Source organism: Triticum dicoccoides, chromosome 6B, assembly GCF_002162155.2.
Source record: "Triticum dicoccoides isolate Atlit2015 ecotype Zavitan chromosome 6B, WEW_v2.0, whole genome shotgun sequence".
Lineage (NCBI taxonomy): Eukaryota > Viridiplantae > Streptophyta > Magnoliopsida > Poales > Poaceae > Triticum > Triticum dicoccoides.
The window spans coordinates 108501124-108521852 of NC_041391.1; positions in this window are offsets into that span (position 1 = coordinate 108501124).

Consider the following 20729-nt stretch of genomic DNA (forward strand, 5'->3'; position numbering starts at 1 on the left):
GTCTATCCTTGGTGGTACCTTCGAGTTCCTCTTGGATAGGGTCGCATATTGGGCGTGACATGCTGTCACATATATTTTTCTCGATGTGCATCACATCAAGATTATGCCGCAGATCCAAATCTTTCCAATACTCCAAGTCCCACAAAGTGGACCTGCGGGTAAACAATAATCTCTCTTCTGCCCTGCCACGCTTCCTTTTCCCGCTACCATTACCAGGATGGTTTCCTGGTGTAATATGCCTGACCTTCTCTAATTCCACTTGCAACTCATTAGCGGTGAGCCTCTTTGGCGCATCATGGTTGACGGAGTCCTGGATTAGGGGGTATCCGGACAGCCATACTATACACTTTGTTTGGACTATTGGAGCGTGAAGATACAAGACTCAAGACTTCGTCCCGTGTCCGGATGGGACTCTCCTTTGCGTGGAAGACAAGCTTGGCGATCCCGATATTATATTTCCTTCTTTGTAACCGACTCTGTGTAAACCCTAGCCCCCTCTGATGTCTATATAAACCGGAGGGCTTAGTCCTTAGAGACAAAATCACAATCATAATCATCATAGGCTAGCTTCTAGGGTTTAGCCTCTATGATCTTGTGGTATATCAACTCTTGTAATACTCATATCGTCAATATCAATCAAGCAGGAAGTAGGGTTTTATCTCCATCGAGAGGGCCCAAACCTGGGTAAAACATCATGTCCCTTGCCTCATATTACCATTAGCCTTAGACGCACAGATCGGGACCCCCTACCCTAGATCCGCCGGTTTTGACACCGACATTGGTGCTTTCATTGAGCGTTCCTCTGTGTTGTTGCTGCAAGCCTTGATGGCTCCTTCAATCGTCAACAACAACAAGGTCTAGGGTGAGACTTTTCTCCCTGGACAGATCCTCGTATTCGGCGGCTTCGCACTGCGGGCCAATTCGCTTGGCCCTCTGGAGCAGATCGACAGCTACGCCCCTGGCCACCAGGTCAGATTCGGAAACTTGAACTAGATGGACGATATCCGCGGAGACTTGACCTTCAATGGATTCGGGACTACGCCAGGAGCACCGAACAGTCACGATCAGCACGGCTTAGACCTGCTGTCAGACAATACTCGGGATATCGCGCCCGCATGAGCCCCGGACGGAAATCCAGGGCAGATTGCATCGTCCGAGGACGGGTGGATGGACCCCACCCCGGAGGCCGCACATTCATCGGCAGGAGAGCCGAACACAGACTTCATCCCCAAGGAGGCGTGTCTCCGGACCCCTGGACTTGTGTCCGGTTGTAGGTCCCAGACCGCGCGCCCCCAAGCCCACCGATTCTGGCTGGGCTCCGGTAACGGAATTTTCCGCTGCGGATATCTTCCAGTACTCGCCCTTTGGCGACATGCGGAACTCACTAAAACCTCTCTCTTTGTCAGGAGACTCTTGGCCGAACTATGTCCGGCTTAGGGGGGAAGAAGGTGATGAGGAAATTCGTTACCCACCCACCACCCACTTCATATCCACTGTTAACGATGTAACAGACATGCTTGACTTCGACTATGATGACACCGACAGTATGGACGTCGGTGCAGGAGACGATTCAGAACCACCACCCACGGGGCGCTGGACTGCCACCTCATCATATGATATACACATGGTGGACACGCCTATGGAGGACGATGGCGATAAAACGGAGGATAAAACCCCCGGACAAAAGCCAAAACAGCGGCGCAGACGCCGCTCTAAGTCCACCCACAGTAAAAACAGCGGTAACAATTCTCGAAGGATCGACACCCCAGACAACTCCAAAGGCAACAATGACCATATGGACCCAGCGATGGAGCAGGATGAGCCAGGTGACGCCGAACACAGCCCGGAGCAGACGCCCGATCACAGCGATCCCGAGGGCCGAACCCACCAACCCACCCCGGGAGAGGAGCAAAGCCCGGACGACGATGCATTCATCATCCCGAAAACACGTTTGGAATGAGATAACCTCCACAGAAAGCTAATGGCCACTGCGAGAATTCTAAAGAAGCAGAAGCAAAGGATTAAGGCCGCCCAGGAAATGCTAAATCGCAGATGGAATACAGTGCTAGACACTGAACAAAAATACGGCGATGATCGCCGCACAAAGAGCTACCCAAAGCTCAAGCTGCTGCTAGAATTCGACAATCAGGCCATTCCACCGAAGAACAATACGGCCAGCAGGCCGGACAAACCACTTCGTAACTGCAACAAACCAGCCACTGACGCCGCACACGATTTACGCGAGCTACTGGACAAAAACGCCGGTGCAACCAGATCCATCTACGGATATAGAGGACACGCTCCGGCGAAGGATTATGGTCACCAAAATGATCATACTAATCGAATACCAGTTCGGAGTCAACACCAGACACAACAACAGTCGACAACATGCCACAACATGTCCAGATACAGAGGAGCCGCTCACCCTCTGTTCTTCACCGAAGAGGTGCTGGACCACGAATTCCCACAGGGTTTCAAACCCGTGAACATAGAGGCATATGACAGAACGCCAGACCCCGGGGTCTGGATTGAGCATTTTATCCTGCATATCCACATGGCTTGTGGGGATGACCTCCACGTCATCAAATACCTTCCCCTCAAGTTGAAGGGACCGGCTCGACACTGGTTAAAAAGCCTCCCCAAAAATTCAATTGGAAGTTGGGAGGAAGTCGAGGATGCCTTCAGGGACAATTTTCAAGGGACCTATGTCCGACCTCCGGACGCGGACAATTTAAGTCACATAATTCAACAGCCCGGAGAGTCTGCCCGCAAGCTTTGGAACAGATTCCTCACTAAGAAGAATCAAATTGTCGATTGTCCGGATGCTGAAGCCCAGGCGGCCTTCAAGCACAGCATTCGGGACGAGTGGCTCGCCAGACACCTCGGCCAAGAAAAGCTGAGGACAATGGCAGCCTTAACAAGACTTATGACCCGCTTTTGCATGGGTGAAGACAGCTGGTTGGCCCGTAGAGGCACCAGTGACCCAAGTACATCCAAAATAAGGGATGGCAACGGGATGCCACGGCACAATAAAAACAAACGTCGAATCAAGGAAGAAAGTCCGGACAACACAACGGTCAACGCCGGATTCAGGGGCTCTCGACCCGGTCAACAAAAGAAGCCATTTAAAGGAAGCAAAGAAGGACCGTCCGTCCTAAACAAAGTCTTGGACAGACTGTGCCAAATTCATGGCACCCCCAAAAAACCTGCGAACCACACTCATAGAGAATGCTAGGTCTTTAAGTAGGCCGGCAAATTAAATGCCGAACACAAGGGAAGAGAAACACCAAGTGAAGACGAGGATGAGCCTCGCCTGCCAAACACTGGGGGACATAAAAAATTCCCACCAGAGGTAAAAACAGTAAACATGATCCACGCAACTCACATACCCACAAGAAGACGTGAACGTGTGCTCAGAGACGCATACGCTATAGAGCCCGTCGCCCCCAAACTCAACCATTGGTCGGCCTGCCCGATCACCTTCGATCACAGGGACCACCCGACTAGTATGCAGCATGGAGGATCAGCTGCCTTGGTGCTCGACCCAATAATCGGCGGATACCATCTGACTCGCGTCCTCATGGACGGTGGCAGTAGTCTTAACCTAATATACCAGGACACAGTCCGCGGGATGAGGATAGACCCGTCCAGAATCAGCCAAAGTAACACCACCTTTGAAGGGGTGATACCAGGCGTTGAAACTCACCGCAGGGGATTCCTCGTACTAGAGGTGACATTCGGCTCCCCAGGCAACTTCAGAAGCAAAGAACTACTCTTCACAATCGCCCCCCTCCAAAGTGGTTATCATGCCTTGCTCGGGAGAATGGCCTTCGCTCGCTTCAACACAGTACCGCTCTACGCATACATTAAACTCAAGATTCCCGACCCACGTGGCATCATCACCGTCAACGGAAATACAGAGCGTTCCTTACGCACGGAAGAGTATGAGACGGCTCTAGCAGCCAGACTCTAAGCGGCCGCTAATATCAAAACGCATGATTGGTCATTAAGACCACAGACACGGTTACACGAGTCCGGCAGCCCAGATAAACCTGAACTGGGGCACCATACATGTTATCCCATAGAGGACACCAGGGGCTATAGATATTTAATAAAGCCCCACTGTTGGCTTGACCTTATTAATAGGCCAATGTCTTACACTTTTATCCATTGCACGCTTACGTCATACTCTTCTACATGAGTTTTTCTTTTTACAGACACCATTCGTGCGATACCCTCCTAGGACACGGCACAACAGAGACAAAGGCGCAGACGTGCAGCAGGGCCCCGCTCAAAGGTTTCTCTTTAGAATAAGCCCCTGTGTAAACCTTTTTTATTGTCTCTTGTTGTTTACACATCCCATGGGTACTACACCCACGGAGGATACTGCCGTTATTGGCATTTCGCCACGACAGACTAATGCACGTACCTGGAAATACAGGGTTTATAATGAAGGGCCTTATTCAGCGCAGTATATGTTACAAAGTCCGAATACCTTCGGGAGTATTCGGCGTCACGAGTTTGGCCTTATATGCATCAGCTCCGAATCATGTCTTTGGTCAAATGTTGGGTTTTCCCGGCTCCTGGGTTTGCCGCCTTACGTCCGTTCTTATCGGCTAAGGCGGCCAAAGGAGAACTACTACGATTGTGCCCTTGTTATTCCGGATGAGCACCTGAATAGAGAAAGCCGAAAACTGACTGTCATGATATAGTGAGAGACTGTTCAACCACTCAAAGACTTACGGGAATCTTTAGGATTCCTCCGCATTAACGAAGAACCGTCTCCCGGTCATGTAAACATGCGCCCGTATTCGGATGCACACGAAGGTACCAGGGGCTACATAGTAGCCCCACGGTCAAACTCCTATGGCTAAGTGAAATTGTTAAAGCTATATAGTCTGGTTGCCTAGTTCGATGTGCGATCACCTCCTTAATGGACCAAGACGTTGGATCAAGTGTGATTATGCATATTTTCGCGAACACCGCCACATTGATGCGTGGGGGCTGAAGCCAATGACTTCTAACTGTCAGATTACATTTATACATAAAACGGCCGCATAGGCGGCACAATGATTAAAATAGCCTTCATAATTAAAATAGCATTGTTTTTACAATGATGCAATTTGTAACTCGAACATGACATTCTTCGAGCCCTGAGCTTCTATTAAGCGAGCACCTTCTGTTTCCTGCTCCTAGTAGTGCTCGGTCGGATCCTGGCCTCCCGCCGGATTCTTGGTCGCAATGATGGTGGCCTCCATATCTGTCCAATATGCTTTAAAGAGGGCAAAATCCATCCGTGCACCCTCTATGCACGCCGACCTCTTCATGGCATCAATCTGCAATACGGCACCAAGGAATTGTTGCACTAAACCAAAAAAACTGTCCGGCTTAGGCCCCTTCGGCCATAGATGGTCTACTACAGACCGCATTGCAAGACCGGACATCCTATGAAGCTCAGTCACAACAGCCATTCTCTCATTCAACGGCACTGGGCGCGTGGGAGCACTGAATTGCGACCAGAACAGCTTTTCCACTTCCTTATCTTTTTGATCTTCGAAATACTTGGCCGCATCAGCCGTACTCTTCGCCAAATCCGCATACGCGTCGGCCGGGCTTCAGCGTCGATCCAGGGGAGCATACTTCGGATCTAAAAACTTCATCTGCAATAAATAAGGGTTTCCAGCCGCGATTTCTCTGGCCTGTCGAAGCTCCTCCCGTGCATCCCTGATTTCGGACCGCGTCTCCTTGGCCGCATCAAGTGCCTTCTTTAGGTCAGCTGAATTAGACTGATTCTCTTTTTCAAGGAGCTCATACTGGTCGGCGGCATTTTTCAGCTCCACAGCCATCTCGGTTATTTTGTCTTCGCTTCAGCGATGAGCAGCATGTTTAGCTCTCAACTCTTCGGCCGCCTTTAGGGCAGCCGCATTGCTAGCCTGGGCTTGTTCCTTGGCCAGGGCAAGTTCCGCCCTCAGGGCTTCCACGGCAACATCACCATCTGCAGTCCAAGCATATCGCATTAATATTATGCTCCTCTCAATTTTTCCTATAAAAAATAAGGAAAGCAGAGCACATACCTTGTGACTCGTTAAGCCGATCGTTCACAAGAGTGATGTCGGCATCAATAATTCCAATCTGCCTCCTCAGTTCCGCAACTTCAATGGACCGGTCAGCTGCCGAATCCTTGGACACCTACGCATAAAAACAGCGCGATCATTACTTAACAATGTGATCCTCCGTTTGCCAACAAGGGCTGACCACTAGAGTCTCAGGGGCTACTATCCATATGGAGCACACCTACCACGCGTCACAGTCAAACATTATGTATTTTCATTACATACCTCAAAGCCTCTGAGCAGGCTCGTAAAGGCTTCATTTAACCCGCTTGTGGAGGATGAAATCTTCTCAAGCACCGTGCTCATTAATGAACGGTGCTCCTCCGAGAGAGCAGCTCGCTCCAGAAGACCAGTCAGTGTGTCCGGGCGGACGCCGAACTATGCCGGACCCTTCTTATCGCCCCCCGTGGGAGCCGAACGCTCCGGGCTCAGGGCAGCCGAAGTATTAGCTTCTGACTTTGGCAAATCTGGACTCCTCCATGACGACACCTGAGGATAGCCCGCCCCATGAGGCGGAGAGGTTTGTGGGGTCTCACTCTCCATCATCTCTGGAAGGAGATCCCCCGAAGACGAACCCTGTTGAGAAGAGCTGCTAGCCGGACTACAAAGAATGGATCCACCTTCTTATTTACGATTAACTTACAGCTCGGCTGAGGGCTGGACCGTTGGCGGGCATGGCACGGTGAGGACGCCCTTCGGGGCAGGGCCCCCTGCTGAAGCTTTCTTCCCTTCTCTGGGCACCTCCGTCTCCAAATCTTCGGAGGCGGCCCTCTTCTTCCTGCGAGGGGAGGAGGCTTTAGAATCCCCTCCCCGACTATCCTCCTTTGGGGAGGTAGCAATTCCCCCAGTTTGGATGTGCAATGTGTGAAGTTCTGCTTCTCTGTTCTTCCCTTCGTCTTTCCCCAAGGGCACTTTGCTTAGCACACGGCCAAGGATCTTGGCTATGGTGGGACTAGGCGAGCCTTCGGGAAGTGGCGCCGGACACATTATTCTCTCCGCCTTACTGAGCCATTCCTGGCCAGGGAGGATTTTCAGAATAATGTTATGATAAAAATAAACAAAATGTTCGGTTTCTGGGTCACTTACTTGGGTATCTGGGCGATTGCAGCTCAGGCCTGCATCCTCGATGGTGTCCGGACACTTTACTTGTGGTCCGAAGAATAACTTACACATTCCTTTGACCGTGATGCCGAAGAAGTGCTGAATAGTCCGCGGACCTTCCGGATTGAACTCCCACATCCGGAGAGGCCGGCGTTTGCATGGCAAGATCCGTCAGATTAGCATTACCTGAATTATGCTTACAAGGCTGATGTCCCTCTCAAGAAGCTCCTGTATGTGGCTCAGCAATGTTGGTACATCATTAGTGGGCCCCCAATCCCGTCCTACGTTGGCCCATGACACCAGTTGAGGCGGAGGGCCAGAATGGAAGTCAGGGGCGGCCACCCATTTTGTGCCTCTAGGAGCCGTGACGTAAAACCACCTCCGTTGCCTTAGATCGGACACCTCCGGGAAGGAACCCTCTAGCCATGGGGCATCGTTGTTCCTGCTTCTTACAGCACCTCCGCACTCCGCATGTCGCCCCTCAATCATCTTCGGCTTCACATTGAAGGTCTTGAGCCATAAGCCGAAGTGCGGCGTGACGTGGAGAAAAGCTTCGCACACAATGATGAATGACGAGAAATGAAGGATGGCATCCAGAGCCAGATCATGAAAATCTAGCCCGTAGTAGAACATGAGCCCTCTCACGAAGGGATCAAGAGTAAAGCCTAAGCCGCGGAGGAAGTGAGAATCAAATATGACGCTCTCATTGGGCTCGGGAGTAGGGATGATCTGCCCTGGAGCAGGGAGCCTGTGTCTAATGTCGGTGGTCAGGTATCCGACCTCCATAAGCTTCACGATATCCTCCTCTGAGACAAAGGAAGCCACCCACCGACCATGAAGGTTGGGTTCTGTCACACCCAAGATGCGATGCTATCCTAAAGGAACTCGAAGGTCCCACCAAGGATAGAAGCGCATCTTGAAGACGCTTTTGCAAGGTGGATATCATTACATCAACATTACATAATAGTGGGGATACATCCAATACATCCAATGACACATGAATACAACAATATATCTTACATGAGAACAACATCCGACTACGGATGAAACACAAACAGAAGCTCAAACGACATCCACCCTGCTAGCCCAGGCTGCCGACCTGAAACCTATCCCCTGATCGATGAAGAAGCAGAAGAAGAACTCCAAAACAAGCAAACATCACTCTCGCGTCATGACCATCGCATAACCTGTACCTGCAACTGTTGTTGTAGTAATCTGTGAGCCACGAGGACACAGCAATCCCATTACCATGGGTATCAAGACTAGCAAAGCTTAATGGGAAAGGAAGGGGTAAAGTGGTGAGGTTGCAGCAGCGACTAAGCATATATGGTGGCTAACATACGCAAATAAGAGCAAAAGGAACGGTCGTGAAGCTAGCAATGATCAAGAGGTGATCCTGAACTCCTACTTACGTCAAACATAACCCAAAACCGTGTTCACTTCCCGGATTCCACCGAAAAGAGACCATCATGGCTACACACGCGGTTGATGTGTTTTAGTTAAGTCAAGTGTCATGTTATCTACAACCGGACATTAACAAATTCCCATCTGCCACATAACCGCGGACACGGCTTTCAAAAGTTTATACCCTGCAGGGGTGTCCCAACTTAGCCCATGATAAGCTCTTGCGATCAATGAAGGATATACCTTCTCCCAGGAAGACCCGATCAGTCTCGAAATCCCAGTTTACAAGACATTTCGACAATGGTAAAACAAGACCAGCAAAGCCGCCCGATGTGCCGACAAATCCTGATAGGACGGAACATATCTCGTTCTTAGGGCACAACGGATAAGCGAAGCGTACAGGTACCGACGTAACCCAAGTTGCCAAGGGATGGTCCAGGACGATGCTCTAGTTTGGACCAACACTCGGAGGAGCACTGGCCCGGGGGGGTGGTAAATAAACATGACGGATGGAGTCCTGGACTAGGGGGTGTCCGGATAGCCGAACTATCATCATTGGCCGGACTCCAAGACTATGAAGATACAAGATTGAAGACCTCGTCCCGTGTCGGGAGGGGACTTTCCTTGGCGTGGAAGGCAAGCTTGGCAATACAGATATGTAGATCTCCTACCATTGTAACCGACTCTGTGTAACCCTAGCCCTCTCGAGTGTCTATATAAACCGGAGGGTTTTAGTCCATAAGACGGACAACAATCATACCATAGGCTAGCTTCTAGGGTTTAGCCTCCTTGATCTCGTGGTAGATCTACTCTTGTACTACCCATATCATCAATCAATTAAGCAGGAGTAGGGTTTTACCTCCATCGAGAGGGCCCGAACCTGGGTAAAAACATCGTGTCCCTTGTCTCCTGTTACCATCCGCCTAGATGCACAGTTCGGGACCCCCTACCCGAGATCCGCCGGTTTTGACACCGACATTGGTGCTTTCATTGAGAGTTCGTCTGTGTCGTCGCCCATAGGCCCGATGGCTCGTTCGATCATCAACAATGCAGTCCAGGGCGAGATTTTTCTCCCAGGACAGATTTTTCTATTCGGCGGCTTTGCATTGCGGGCCAATTCGCTTGGCCATCTAGAGCAGATTGAAACCTATGCCCCTGGCCATCAGGTCGGATTTGGAAGTTTGAACTTCATGGCCGACATCCGCGGAGACTTGATCTTCGATGGATTCGAGCCACAGCCGAGCGCGCCGCATTGTCACGATCGGCATGATCTTGCTCTGCTGTCGGACAGTGCCTTGGAGGCCGCACAAGAGTCCACTCCGACACTTAACTCGGAGCCGACTGCGTCGATCGAGGATGGGTGGCTAGACACCGCCTCGCGGGCTGCTACCTCTATGGCAATGGAGCCGAATACCAACCCTGCCCTTGCGAAGCTCGTGACTCCGAGGTGCCGGACTCCTCGCCGGACTCCGAACCTCCCGCGCCCCTACCAATCGAAACCGACTGGGCGCCGATCATGGAGTTCACCGCTGCGGACATCTTTCAGCACTCGCCTTTTGGCGACATGCTGAATTCGCTAAAGTATCTCTCGTTATCAGGAGAGCCCTAGCCGAACTGCGGTCAGGACGGTTGGGATCCGGACGAAGAAGAAATTCAAAGCCCACCCACCACCCACTTTGTAGCCACTGTCGACGATCTAACCGACATGCTAGACTTCGACTCCGAAGACATCGAGGGTATGGACGACTATGCCGGAGACGACCAAGAACCAGCGCCCACGGGGCACTGGAAAGCCACCTCATCATACAACATATACATGGTGGACATCCCAAAGGATGGGAATGGCGAAGCAACAGCGGAGGAAGACCCCTCCAAGAAACAGCCTAAGCGCCGGCGTCAGCGGCGCTGCTCTAAATGCCACCACAGCAAGAATGGAGATTCCGGCACCGGAGATAATAACACCCCAGACAGTGCCGAAGACAACCCCTTCCAGCAAGATTCAACACAGGAGGATGGAGAAGCCAGCCCTCACGAGAGAGCGGCAGACGAAGAGGTAGAGGACGATAATTACATGCCTCCCTCCGGAGACGAGGCAAGCCTTGACGACGACGAATTCATCGTGCCTGAGGATCCCGTCGAACAAGAGCGCTTCAAACGCAGGCTTATGGCCACGGCAAGCAGTCTCCAGAAAAAGCAGCAACATCTTAGAGCTGATCAAAATCTGCTAGCCGACAGATGGACCGAAGTCCTCGCGGCCGAAGAGTACGAACTCGAACGCCCCTCCAAAAGCTACCCCGAACGGAAGCTACTGCCCCGGTTAGAAGAGGAAGGATATAAACCTACATCACCAGCATACAATACGGCCGATCGGCCACCTCGTGGCCGCGACAGAGAGGCCTCTAGGCCTTCCACTAAAGCCGTACCCCGGCATCGCTCCAAAAGTACAAAGCCACGGGGGAATGCGCCGGACTTGCAAGACATATTGGAGGATAAGGCAAGACAATCAAGATCGATCTACGGATCGCGTGGGGGCCCCATGATGCGCGACGACAACCGTCGCGCCGGATACAACAATTCCGGCCTGGCTGAACACAGTAGACAAGGCTCGTTTGAGCTACGTCGTTATATAGCCCAATACAGAGGCGCCGCACACCCACTATGCTTCACAGATGAAGTAATGGATCATCAAATCCCAGAAGGGTTCAAACCCGTGAACATCGAATTCTACGATGGCACAACAAACCCCGCGGTTTGGATCGAAGACTATCTCCTTCATATCCACATGGCCCGCGGTGATGATCTTCATGCCATCAAATACCTCCCACTCAAGCTTAAAGGACCAGCTCGGCATTGGCTTAACAGCTTGCCAGCAGAATCAATTGGGTGTTGGGAGGACCTGGAAGCCGCATTCCTCGATAACTTCCAGGGCACATATGTGCGACTACCAGATGCTGATGACCTAAGCCACATAATTCAGCAGCCAGAGGAATCGGCCAGACAATTCTGGACACGGTTCTTAACAGAGAAAAATCAAATCGTCGACTGTCCGGACGCAGAGGCCCTCCAGCCTTCAAACATAACATCTGCGATGAGTGGCTTGCCCGGCACCTAGGATAGGAAAAGCCGAAATCCATGGCAGCCCTCACATCACTCATGACCCGCTTCTGCACGGGAGAGGACAGCTGGCTAGCCTGCAGTAATAACCTCAACAAAAATCCCGGCAGTCCGGATACCAAAGACCGCAATGGCAGGTCGCGTCGAAACAAGCACAAACGCCGCATTAACGGCGATAATACTGAAGACACGACAGTCAACGCCGGATTCAGAGGCTCCAAACCCGGTCAGCGGAAAAAGCCATTCAAAAGAACTACTCCGGGTCCGTCCAATTTGGACCGATACTTGACCGCTCGTGCCAGATACGCGGCACCCCCGAAAAGCCAGCTAATCACACCAACAGGGATTGTTCGGTATTCAAGCAGGCATGCAAGTTAATTGCCGAAAAAAATGACAAGGGGCTGCATAGCGATGACGAGGAAGAGACCCGGCCGCCGAACAGTATAGGACAGAAGGGTTTCCCCCCACAAGTGCGGATGGTGAACATGATATATGCAACCCGCATACCCAAAAGAGAGCGGAAGCATGCACTCAGGGACGTATACGCGATGGAGCCAGTCGCCCCAAAGTTCAACCCATGGTCCTCCTGCCCGATCACTTTTCATCGAAGGGACCACCCCACCAGCATCTGCCATGGCGGGTTTGCCACATTGGTTCTAGACCCAATCGTCGATCGGTTTCACCTCACTAGAGTCCTGATGGACGGCGGCAGCAGCCTGAACCTACTTTACCAAGATACAGTGTGCAAAATGGGCATAGACCCCTCAAGGATTAAACCCATAAAAACGACCTTTAAAGGCGTCATACCAGGTGTAGAGGCCAATTGTACAGGCTCAGTTACACTGGAAGTGGTCTTCGGATCCCTGGATAACTTCCGAAGCGAGGAGTTAATCTTCGACATAGTTCCGTTCCGCAGCGGCTATCATGCTCTGCTCGGACGAACCGTGTTTGCAAAGTTCAATGCGGTGCCGCACTACGCATACCTCAAGATCAAGATGCCAGGCCCTCGAGGAGTCATTACGGTCAACGGAAACACCAAACGCTCCCTCCGAACGGAGGAGCATAGAGCGGCTCTCGCGGTAGAAGTGCAGAGCAGCCTCTTAAGGCAATTCTCGAGTCTGGCCGCTAAGCGACCGGACACTGCTAAACGCGCCCGGAGTAACCTACAACAAGACCACCTGGCACGTTCCTAGCATGCATAGCAATGCGGCCCCAACCCTGGCCCTCACAAAATTGCAAGACCGGTACTTCGCGTACATCATTATGCTCTAGAGATACCATGGGCACAGGGGAGGGGCACGACCACGGCAGGCCCAGAGTGTGGCTCAACCACACGAGGGGCTCCCAAGTGTGTCATCCTTTTTCTTTACTTTTTTTCTTATCCTCAGGACTCCATTTACCAGAGGCCCTGTCCGGCAGTAGACCTGCCGAACTCACGATGCAACAGCCAGGGAAGGAGAAAGGCCACGACGAGTATCCAGGTGGTCTCCATTACGAGCATTATATCTGTTTTATACACCATTCCGCAGCCTACCCCTGGAGGAGGACATGTTTAATAGTCCCACCCCTTGCTTATCGCACTATTTGTATCGTTCTGCATTCATGGAAGTACCCTTCTTTTTGAATAAACAACGCATCGCTTTTCGCCTATAATTGCATTCCTTTCTTACACATATGTTCACTTATGACATGTTGCATCCGTACACTTTGGTACGGCTAAATACACCAGGGGCTTAAAGTTCTCCAGACTATGGTGTGATAAGTCCGAACACTTTCATAAGTGCGGCACCCCAAACTTATAGCATTATATGCATTGGCTCCGAATCGTGTCTTGGGTCAATAGGTCTATTTGCCCAGCTCCCGTGTTTTGGTACCTTATGTTCTGTTATATCAGCTAAGGTAGCGCTGGGAGAACCACTGCGATTGTGCCCCAGTTGAGCTGGGTGAGCACCTCAGTGGAGAAAGCTAAAACTGACCGTCATGATGAGGTGAGAGCCGGTCGCTGTTCGAGAGGTTTTTTCGAGTCCCTAAAGACTTATGCCACTTAGAGAGAGGAATCGGCTTTGTCCATCCCAGGCGTGGATAGCGACCCGAATTCGGCCTTCCGAACACTAGGGGCTTCGCCGAAATTTAAAATTATAGAATTCTATGGCTAAGTGAGAGTGTTCAAGCATTATAAGTCCAGTTGCCTCATTCATTGTGTTGAGCGCCTCCCTAGATGGACCCAAAAATGGGAACAAGAGCGCTCAAGTTTATCCCGAACACCCCGGCACTCGTGGCATGGGGGCTGAAGCCAACGACTTGACATCTCTCAGATTTGAAAAACGGCCGCACATAAGGCAATATTTTAAATTAACAAGCGTTGCTTAGCGCATATGAACAACGTTTTCAGCGCACAGGATAACAAAATGCGAGTCTACTCAAATATTACATCTTTGGAGCACTCACCCACAATAATGCGGGAACCCTTCAGGACACCCATATAATACATCTCGGGCGTGCAATACTCCTTGCCCGGCGGTGGCGCGTCCGTCACAAGCTTCTCAGCGTCCATCCTGCACCAGTGCACTTTAGCACGGGAAAGGGCCCGACGGGCACCTTCAATGCTGGCGGAGTGCTTGATGACTTCAACCCAAGGACACGCATCCACCAGCCGCCGCACCAGGCCGAAGTAGCTCCCAGGCATGGCCTCTTTGGGCCATAGCCGAACTATAAGGCCCTTCATGGCCTGTTCGGCCACCTTGTGGAGCTCGACCAGCTGCATCAACTGGTCGCTAAGGGGCACCGGATGTCCGGCCTCAGCATACTGAGACCAGAACACCTTCTCCATCGAGCTCCCCTCCTCGGCTCTGTAGAAAGCGGCAGCATCGGACACGCTACGGGGAAGATCTGTGAACGCTCCTGGAGAGCTCCGAATTCGGGTAAGTAACAGGCAATTCACTTTTACATGCTTGCTTTGCATGAAGAATGCCTTACCCACCGCTATTTTCTTCAATGCGTCGATTTCCTGGAGGGCCTTGTGGGCTTCGGCCTTAGCGGCTTTGGCACTCTCAAGAGCCGACGCAAGCTCGGACTCTCGAGTCTTCGAGTCACGCTCCAAACTCTCGTGTTTTTCCACGAGAGCCTGGAGCTCTTGCCGTACCTTCGCCACCCGCGCCTCCTGCTTCTCTCGCTCGGCGCGCTCCACGGCCACATTGCGTTCGGCCGCGGACATCGCCTCCTTCAGGGTCGCGACCTCGTTCGTAGCCCCTGGAGTACCCACATTATCCTTGTCATTCCTCTTGCAACCAAATCCTTTTCTGTAAGGTACAACTTTAATAAGGTGTTACTCACCTTCCTTGTCCTCGAGCTGCTTCTTGGCATGGCCGAGCTCGCTCTCGGACCGCTCGAGGCTCTGCTTCAAGGCATAGACCTCCGCAGTCAGTGCGGCAGAGGTTAGCAGCGCAACCTGCATTGCCATATTGACATATTTTCGTTAAGACTCCTGCGTATATCTTTTTAGATCCTCAGTCCGTCTTTTCTTTCCGAACACCGAACCGAGCATCAGGGGCTACTGTCTATGTGGTACTATTTTACATATCTTAAAATTCTTACCTCAAAGCCTGTTAGAAGACTGCTGCAGGCTTCGGTCAGCCCGCTTTTGGCGAGCTGAACCTTCTGAATCACCGCACCCATGACAGTACGGTGTTCCTCTTTGATGGAAGCACCGTTGAGCGCCTCCAGCAAGTTATCCGGCGCCTCCGGTTGGACAGAGGCCACCGGCGTCACAGTCTTGCCCTTCTTACAAAGGGGCCGCCCGCCGGACTCCGGAACCACTGAAGGTTCTGGCGCGAAGTCCGGTCCAAAGTCCGGGAGGTTGCCCTGCGGCACCTCCGGGGCCTCCTCCTCCTGGTGGGTCCCTTTCCGGGATCCCACCTCAGCGTCATCGGCGTCACGGGGGGAGGAGGCAGTCGGAAGTGAAGTGCTATTCACATCCGACGTGACCAAGGACCCGCTCGATGAAGCGGGAAGATCGTCCTTGGGCGGACTACAGGGTTGTATGCGGCGTTAAAAGATGCTATGTGACAAAAAGAAAATTATGAGTTATTCAGGAGTCTGGATACTTACGATCTCGCTAGGGGCTTGGCCCTTGAGGGCCACTCCTCGTCGCCGTCGCCGGCATTGGCGGAACAGTCCGGGGAAGGGTCCTTCCTTTCTTGGACCCTTCGGCCTCCCTCGATGGGGAGGCCTTCCTCTTCTTCGCTCCCCCCGCTGGGGGAGAAGCCTCTTTCTTCTCCTCCTCGTCCTCATGGGAGGATTCAGCCTCGGAGTCATCGGACGATGAATCCGATAACACCTGACGCCGGGAACTCCTCTGGGTTCCTGTGGCCTTCTTCTTGGCCTTTTTCTCCGGCACTACGTAAGGTGCCGGGACCAGCAGCCCTGTCAAACGGGCATTCGCTGGGTCTTCTGGAAGGGGAGCCGGACAGTTAACCTGTCCGGACGTCTCCTGCCAAGCCTGTTAAAGGTATTGGGAGTTTAGATCCCACATAGAGTCAAACTATGAAAAGCAAGTGTCCCATAAAGGATAACATGGCTTACCTCACCTGCCGGGCGCTGCGAGCTGAATCTGCAATCTTCGGTAGCGGATGCGGTAGCCTCGGTGTCCTTGAACAGCACCCTCCAGGCCTCTTCGTACAGAGTGTCGAAGAGCCCGCTCAAGGTCTGGTGTTGTGCCGGATCGAACTCCCACAAGTTGAAGTCCCGCTATTGGCAGGGGAGAATCTGACGGATGAGCATGACCTGGATTAAGTTGACAACCTTGAGCTTCTTGTTCACCAGGGTTTGGAGATAGGATTGAAGTCCGGTCAGCTCTTCCGAATTACCCCACAGCAGGCCCTTCTCTTTCCAGGAAGTGAGCCGCATGGGGATGCCAGATCTGAAGTCGGGGGCCGCTGCCCATTTAGGGTCACGCGGCTCGGTGATGTAGAACCACCCCGATTGCCACCCTTTGATGCTTTCCACAAAGGCGCCCTCGATCCAAGTGACGTTGGGCATCTTGCCCACCATGGCGCCTCCGCACTCCGCTTGGCTGCCCTTCACAACCTTCGGCTTGACATTGAAGGTATTTAGCACAAGCCGAAGTGGGGCTGGATGCAGAGGAAGGCCTCGCACACGACAATAAACACTAAGATGTTGAGGATGAAATTCGGGGCCAGATCGTGGAAATCCAGGGCGTAGTAGAACATGAGCCCTCGGACAAAGGGGTGGAGTGGGAAGCCTTGTCCGCGGAGGAAATGGGGAAGGAATACCACCCTCTCATGGGGCCCGGGGGTGGGGATGAGCTGCCCCTCGTCGGGGAGCCGGTGCGCGATGTCGCTGGACAAATATCCGGCGCTGCGCAGCTTCTTTATGTGCCCCTCCATAACGGAGGAGGCCATCCACTTTCCTCCTGCTCCGGATATGGTTGGAGAAGGTTGAGTTGAGATGTGCGGACTTGGGCGCTGGAGCTCGAGTGCGGGGAGATGGATAAGCAAAGAAGGAAGAAGGCGTAGGTAAAAAGGTGGATCCTTATCCCCTTATATGGGCGGACGAAACTATGCGTCCCCACCAGCCTGGTAACACTCGCTTATCTCCCAAGCGCCACAATCAATGGCACGGTTGGGTTACCCACGTCCGTATTGATGAGAATCCCGGAATAAGGGGACACGATCTCTGCTTCGACAAGACGTGCCAAGGAAACCCCTTCGCTAAACGCGCTGAGGAGGAATAATAAAAACGATTCGAATAAAGGCTTGGTTGTGGTGTGACGTCACGCCACGAAATATGTCAGTAGATTGAACTTGTGTAAATATTATTCTCTCTATGGTGGTATATTGTAATGCCCCGGTTTCGATGCGCCAGGTGTCTGCCAGTTATTCGCCGTAGTTGCCTTGTCATTTGCTTGCGTGTTGCATTTTGCCATGTCATCATGTGCATTTCATTTTGCATATGTGTTCGTCTCATGCATCCGAGCTTTTTCCCCGTTGTCCGTTTTGCAATCCGGCACTCCTATGTCACCCGGCGTCCCCTTTTTGCCTCTTCTCTTGTGCGGGTGTTAAACTTTCTCAGAATGGCCCGAGGTTTGCCAAGCATCCTTGATATAGCACCGGTAGACCGCCTGTCAAGTTTCGTGTCATTTGGAGGTCGTTTGATACTCCAACGGTTAACCGGGTAACCGTAAAAGCCCTCTTTTGTTGCAGCCCAACACCCCTTCCAAAGTGGCCCAAAACCCATCCAAACCCCCTCCATGCTCTCGGTCATTCGATCACGATCGCGTGGCCGAAAACCGCACCTCATTTGGACTCTCCTAGCTCCCTCTACCTATATATATATGCCCTCTGCCCCGAAATTCGCGGTCTAATCCTCCCGAAACCCTAGCCCCTTCTTCCTCCGCGCGCTAGACGCGTCCGCCCGGCGCCGGACATGTCCGCGCCGCCGCCCCCGGCGAATTCTGCGTCGCCACGTGGCACCCCGGCCACCCGCGCGCCGCCGCCGGCCCGCAGGCCCAGCGCCGGCCCCCGCGGCCCGTCTCCCCGTCCGCCGCCGCCGCTCGGGTCCCCGCGCCCTCCATCGCCCTCGCTCGCCGGTGCGCCTCGCCGGGAGCTGCCGCCCCGAGTTGCTCCGCCGCACCCGGCCGGCCCCACTCCGCCGGCCGCGCCCTGCCCCGCCGCCGGCAGCCGTCGTCCCCGCGCGCCTCCAGCAGGACTTCGTCGCCGCCGCCCGGCCTCGCCTCGCCGCCGGCCTCCCCGCTCGCCGGAGCCCCGGCAGCGGCCTCCTCATCGCCGGATCTGGGTGGGTGGATGTGTCGTGGGAAACGAGCACCTATGGGGCAGGGCCCCTTTCGGTCCGGCAAGGGAGCGGAGGGCGCACGAAGAGCAGATCGAGGCGAAGCACGCGAGGGATTTTACCCAGCTTCGGAGCTCTCCGGAGAGATAAAACTCCTACTGCTGCTTTGTGTTTCTATTCTGTTCTCGCTTGAGAGTGTGGGTGTGTTGTGGTTTCGAATGAGTCGAACCCCTTCTACGTGCGCATGGGCCTCCTTTTTATAGTCTAAAGGGGTCACCGACAGGTGGCAGCGTAGAGAGAGGGGTAAAAAAGTAAAAAGAGAGGTTGGTACAACCGCTATCCACAGTGCCCCCTACCTAACTCGTCCAAACAGTGCAGAGAAGCGACCGTTAGGGGCGCCACCGCCTGCCATGATGGCCTTCTTGTCATCTCCACTTGTCACCTCGCACCGCTCAGCTTCACAGCGCCCCGCCACGTGCTCCTGGGATGGTCCTGGGGCGACACGTCGTTGGATGCGCTGGAGCGTGGGTGCAGAGTGGCAGCCTCGCCGCGGCAAGCGCCTTGCCGCGGTCGTTGTCTTGCCGCACCCGAGAGGATGTCGCTCGTCGGGTCTTGCCGGGACGCGCGGCGCGGCGCGGCAAGTTCTTCGTAGTGCCTTGGTTGGCCTTCCCGGCAAGCTCCTCTTGCCGGGCCTTGTCCTTCCCGGCGAGTTACTCTTGCCGAGGCATCGTCTTCTTAGTTAAACACTTTGTTCTTGAATGCAGTAATAGGAATAGCGAAGGATCTTGGCAGACGCCCGGCAAGCCTTGCCGCGGGACGGCGCGACTGCCCGTGCACAAGTTCAGGATACTAAGGTACCCCTACTTTAGTACACCGACAGGAGCCCCCGGGCCTGGGCCATACACGGTGCCGAGCGCTGTTGGGCCAGGCCCAAAACAGGGCACGGGCACACGCGGCCCGGGTCCATACCAAATCTAACTCCGCATCCACCGCGCCCTCCCGTAAAGGCACGCGTCAAACGCGGCGTCGTGGGAGAGATCGTGGGAAATTCTTTAATCAGGAAAGGAGTAACGTTCGCCTCTCCTCTTTATAAGCAGGGGAAACAGGGCCGTTCCCCCACCCTCGCCACATGCAGTTCCTTCCTCAGAAAGCTCCGCCACCGAGGAGCTGTCCAGGCGGGAAGGTGAACTGACACAGAAGAAGGTTAATCTGGACAGCCACGAGGAGGAGCTCGAGGCCCAGGAGCAATCACTTGGCGGGGCGCTCAAGGAAGCGAAGGATGCTGCCGCAGCTGCCGAGGCCGCCAAGAGAGAGTTGGAAGCGAAGGTGACGCAGCTGGAGGCTGACATGAAAGGGAAGAATGAGGAGCTTGCCACACTCCAGCGCGAACGTGAGAAGGATGCCCTTGCGCATGGCAATCTGCAAGTTCAACTTGCCGAGAAGATCAACAAACTGAACGCCGCCAAGGACTCGAGCGCTGATCTGGAGCTTAAGCTGGCCACCTTGGCGGAGACGCTGGACACCGCCAGGAGGCGAGAGGATGACTTGAAGAAAGAGGTCAAGGGCAACGAAGAGCTGCTGACGAAGGCTGCCGAGACTCAGAACACCTTCAAGGTCACGGTGGAGCTCTGGACGGAGGGCCTCGTCAACATCGCTGCATCCATCGACGAGGAGCTAGCGGAACTGGACTTGGTAGGCTTCGGGTATTCCACTGACGAAAATCTCCCGCCCAGCGCCAAGCTTACTCTTTTCTTCAAGGGCGTGGTGACGGCCCTCCAGCAACTCCGGGAAAGGATCCCGAAGAAGCTGGCGGACGAGTCGCGCGCAATCTGCGCCAAGGTCTTGGAGAAGGTGTTGGTGAAGATACTCTTCCGCAGCCCGGGCCTCGACCTCACCCGCGTCCTCAAGAAGCTGCCGGCGGGCGCTGATCTTGAAGAACTCAAAGCCATTGTCGCACCCATCGTGGACAAGGTGAATGAGGTCAGGAGGGTTGACGGCGAGCGCGTGGATTAGGCCATCCTTCTTCTCCTTTCCTTGTCGCTGTTTATTTAAGTCATGAGAACAATTTAGTCAGTGCCACAGCAAGTTACTTTTGTAATATAACTTTATTCTGGGCAATGCTTGCTATGCTATCTCCTTTACTTGATTCCTTTCTTTGTATGTTTTTACCCTATGCTTTTAGGGAACTTG